The sequence below is a fragment of the Varanus komodoensis genome, unplaced genomic scaffold, assembly GCF_004798865.1.
Source record: "Varanus komodoensis strain SLA01 unplaced genomic scaffold, ASM479886v1 scaffold139, whole genome shotgun sequence".
Classification (NCBI taxonomy): Eukaryota; Metazoa; Chordata; class Lepidosauria; order Squamata; family Varanidae; genus Varanus; species Varanus komodoensis.
Genome location: NW_025335402.1, coordinates 6,924 through 12,271, shown reverse-complemented (window position 1 = coordinate 12,271; position 5,348 = coordinate 6,924).

Sequence of the window (5,348 nt, the reverse complement as noted above, 5' to 3'; positions counted from 1 at the left end):
CTGCTTTCTTGAAAATGGAGGACTTTGATGTTATTGGAACTTTCTGTGCCTGTTTTTGGAAACTCTGCCTGTCACTTTGCTTCTGCTTCTGGTTTTCACCTGTTCCACCTTCTGCTCTAATCCCAGGTGCCCACTGCTCTTTGGCTTGTCTCTCTGATTTCTGACTCCTCACTGGCTTTGCCAACTCTTTGCTGTTCAGACTTACCTTGTACTTCTGTTACTGGCCTTGACCTCTGGACTGCTTGACTGCAATTTGGAATAGGACTGCAATTTGGAATAGGAATAGGAAATTAGCAAATTTCCACACATTGGAAATAGAATAACTTACATTTTAAGGGCAAGTGGATTAGACAGATTTGCCTGCCAGTATCCAGGGATTTGAATGCTCAGTTCTCTGAAGCCTGGATTTGACTTCCATGTTTGTGGTTCTAAATTAAGGTTGCTACTTCTTTCCCAGTCCCACATCTTTAAAAGATTTCCAACAGGCCAATACAACGTATCTCTTCCCTATGCGGAGAATTGCTGTATGTATCAAATTAAGCCTATGTAGATGGATGCAAATTTCTCTTCCAATCATTTCTGATAGGAAGTTATCAAAATAGGTGAGTGTCTTCACATTTGGGCTAGAAAAAGATGAAATGTGGTGGAAAATGGAAGCTTCATCCATCCCTAGTTTTATATAGACATAAAAAGCATGAGAATTGTTCAGTTCACCAAAGTCTTTATTGAGAAGGAAAGGAAAGGAGCCAGTACCAGTACAGACAGCAATTAAGGCAAGATGGACCACTGGAAGAACAACTGTTACACATCATTATCAAGTCAGACACTGTAAAACAAAGGCTGGTGTAGATTGAAGCAAAGACATTGCGTTCCATTCCCACCATACCCGCTATCTTTGTGGACCTGGTTTCCCCAAGTCAAGTGCCAATTGTGTCTCATCATTAAGGCCTCACCATAGGGTGGAATACAAGGTGAGCCATGTGGCCAGGAAACAGTAGCTCATGGTATGAAACAAGTAAAGAGAGATGAAGAAGCAAAAGAAACCAAAGTCAAACGGAATAGGGATGGTTACCAGAAGTGTAGAGCCCCCAGAAATCACACGAAGTTCTCAGATGAGTTTCTGGAGTACTCTGTCTTTCTGAAAACTGCATCGATTCACTTTAGAGGCAGGAGGTCACTTCTTTCCTGGATGATCCGACAAGTTTCTTCCACGCTCAGCATGGCCAACAGTGCGTATCACAGCAAATGTCGCCTCTTGGAGGAATCCAGGGCTCACACCAACCACAGTTCCTTGGAGGAATCCAGGGCTCACACCAACCACGGTTCCTTGGAGGAATCCAGGGCTCACACCAACCACGGTTCCTTGGAGGAATCCAGGGCTCACACCAACCACGGTTCCTGTAGCCATAATCACAAGGATCACAGTAGCGGTAAGGATACCAGGGATGGCAGCCGTACGGATAACGGCCAAGGAGCTCATAGATGGAACAATGACTGCTCTCCATTTCACCGGCCATCATCATCTTGGAGCAGAGAAGAGGGTTCTGAAATGAGAAAGTTGATAGCATGTTTATAAAATACAAGAAGTACTAGTTCGTTATGCATTAAATTTATATCCAACTTTTTCTTACACCAAAGTCAAAGCAGCTCACATGATACTCCTGCTTCTGCATTCAATCTTATCCCCAGAAGAACAACCCTGTGAGGTAGGTTGGGTAGAGACCTGTCCTCCCCTGCAGAGGAGGGCAGGACGCACTCCAACAGAGCAAAGCTCAGGGAACAATATGGATGCCAGAAAGCACTTCCTGACAGTCAGGACCTCAAGGGTGTGGAATGGGCTTCCACGGGAGGTGGTTGAGGGTGACCATCGATGAGGGTCTTCAAGGATAGGCTGGACATGCACGTGGTGGGCATGTGGTGAGTGGAGCCAGCTGGAGCCGGGGGTCAGACTAGATGGCCTGGGAGGCCCCTTCTGACTCGCCCTGTTTCTATGTTATGCTGGACTGAAAGTCTGGCTCAGAGTCACCCAGTTGGCTTCATGACCAAGCGGGGATGCAAACCCAGAACCCATGAGTCCCAGAGCCATGCTCTTAACCACTATACCACACTGTCTCTGGTTTACAACAACGGGAGAGCACCCAACCCTTGGTTTGACCTGTTTCAGTCTAATCTGTATGCATGTTTTCAGGAAGTCACAGGTTGGTTATATGGAAGGAAAAGCTCTGAGAAAAGTCATCAGTCTGTCAGAAACTGTTTTTGACATGTCATTCCTCTCGAATTTTGTCCAGGGAGAGATGTCTGACTTCCCTTTAAAATTTACTTCAGAGAAAATATTGCAAACAAACCTGGTTCATCTAAGCAACTGGGATAGAAAAGGGAGAATTTTGGTTACCATAAAACAAATGCATGAAGTGATACTTACCTAGTTCCTTGCAGGAGGTTTTTGGAAGGCCCGATGCGTCTGGAATGGCCCGTTGGTGGACTGCCCTATTTATATTGTTCACTTGCGCATGTGCAATGAGTGATTCTCTCCCAGTTCCAGAATTTTGACATTAATTATTGGACCATTTTTGCCAGACTTGCAATCCCTTAATTGAAGCCCTTAATTATGGTGATCATCCATTTTAGACGGTGTCCTTTCATACAGCATTCTCATCAAATGGAATTGCTAGGAATACCCTGGAGGGCATCCCCAGTTCATTTTCGGAGAAACTGGAGGGAAAATATAATCCTTCGTGTGATGGTGGCCACTTTGTGGGCAAACTCTAGCCACCCCCCAAGTATCTTCTGGAAAGCTGCACCCGGATTTCATGTTCCAACTTTACCCCCACTGTTATTTCTAACAAGTTTATCGCAGCATTTAACTTTTGTATTCTTATTAGCTGTAATTGTGAGTCTTATGATTCAGCATGGCAGAATAGCAAAAGAAAATCCTCCACTTAGAACCATGTTTAGAAGGGACCCATTGAATGGAGGGTCTTATCTTTGGATATTCTTTGAAGAGCCAATGTGGTGTAGTGGTTACAAGCGCAGGACTGGGAATCAGGTGATTCAGGTTCTAGTTCCTGCTCATCCATTGAGTCAAAGGGGTGACCTTGGTCCAATCACAGACTCTCAGTCCAACCTACCTCACAGGGTTGTTGTTGTGACTGGGAGCAGGAGGAGGAGATTAATGAAAGCTGCTTGGGGTTCTTTCATAGAAAAAGGCAGAATATAACTTTAATGAATAATATCAAACTCTCTCGTCCATGTTCAGGTGAGAATTTTCTCTCAGCAACCCCCCAGCAGTATTCCATGCACACGAGTTTCTGTGCAAGTCCAACTTCATAATACGTCTTGGGAGTTCTAATTTAAAAACATGTCATCCACCATAACCTCATGCATCAGCCTATTGCGTATCCACTAACTGTCGGCTATTTTTGTGTGAGCACTAAGGTAATTACAATTTGACTTGGCAAACAAAAGGAATGAAAACACTGCACAAACACTGGTGGACCAAATCCCATCTGACAAGAGCAAGAGAGAGACATGACATCTTCCATCCTATTATCCACAAAGAAAGGTCCCAGTGGACCAAACAAGTAGCTGTGTTAAGATGCTTCCTGAGCCCGCACAGAAGTTAGCAAACAATTCCAAACTTACTACTAAAGTGTTGGACCAGACTCAGTAATACGTTGAGTGCTGCAAATGAGCAATATGGATGTGAATAATCTGAGAGCAAACGATTGGGAGGGGAGTTCAATAGACTTGAAGTCCTTCAAGTTTCCTTGTTGGAAGTAACATCTTCAGAATTGTTGTGATGTGCTGTTAAATTGTCTCCGACTGAAGCTGACGCTATGAAAGAGGGCCCTCCAAAATGTTCTGTTCTTGATGGTTCTGCACAGCCCTTGTAAAATCAGAGCTGTGGCTTCCTTGATCGAAAAGATCCTTCTCGTAGTTGTCTGTCCTGTTTCTGCTTCCAACTTCCCCTAGCATGATGGTCATCTCCAGTGGGTCTTCATTAATTCTGCCCTTCAAAATGTGTACTTTTGTTTAATTCTCTTCTTTGAAACCTGTGGAGGTATGGAGAAAAGAAATCATCTTTTCCTGGGTCAAAAGTGGGTGGGTGTACTTTAGATAAGAAGTGGGCATGGCAGAGGAGCTGAGGGGATGCATAGAAGCACCCAAGTGCTACCTTATTTCATATTCTCCAAAGATGCAATAAATTGCAAACTTCATAGAGCTTCCATAATACATTATAGGCTCACTGTAGTGTTGGAGCACAATGAATGGATGAATGTTGACCAATGAATTGGCTAATGATTAAGTTCCGGAATATCACTTGGTATGACCTGGTCCAAGAAAACCCTGATTCAGGGCCCTCACAAAGGAAATCTATCTCTGTATTATCCAACCTGGTCTGCCCCATAGTTCATTGGGGACCTTCTAATTCGAACAAATTCCTACATGAATGATTATTCCTGCTAATGAATCCTGAAATATGTATTGTGAAGTGCAGAATCTGAAACAGATCCATGCTTCAGTCCTCATATTCCTCCAGGAAGTGGGAATGAGGTGGGCTTCACTCTAAAATATGGACCAATCCACATTCTTTTGAATGTATTTAGTTCTAATAAAACTTTGTTCAAATCAAAGAATGATTTGGTTCAAAACATCTACATGCAGCATGTTGCCACTCTCACCGCCAGGGGGCAGCTCTGCTCCATACAACACTTAAGAGTAGACTTTTAGGAACAGGACTTACGTATCCTAGGAAAAGTAAGCAAACAGAAAACCTAAGACAGCTCATTACTAAGACCTAGAAGAAACGACTGAAGCAACTGGGTGTGTTTAAAGTAGACCCGTTCAATAAATTTAGTTTAGACCTGGTAAATTTAAATCCCATTGTTTTTGATTCGTAATGCAGAATTTCAGGATGGGTTGGCTCAAAGGTCGTTTGTTTGTAATGCTTTTTAAAAATGAGCCTGGACTGGAATTTTATGCATTTTCTGTGCATTGTGAATTGAGCACAATCTTGTGAGCATGCAAAGAAGTGTCCAAACATTTTTGTTTCTAGCCATGCATGGAGACGCATGGATTAGTTCTTGGCTCCCTTGTAGTAAATTGTGATTTTACTTCACCTGGTCTTACACTTGTCGGAAGTAACTTTCTTTAACTAATCGGTAAGGAAGGATGTAGCTGAGTTGAGTTGATGAGTATTATTGTCCAAGGCTGTGCAAAAACAACCAGTCAAGAAAGCGGTACATTCATTCATTCATTCATTCATTCATTCATTCAAGATATTTATATGCCGTCCTGTCACAAAAGCCTCAGGACGGCTTACATAAATGAAATAACATAAAATATAA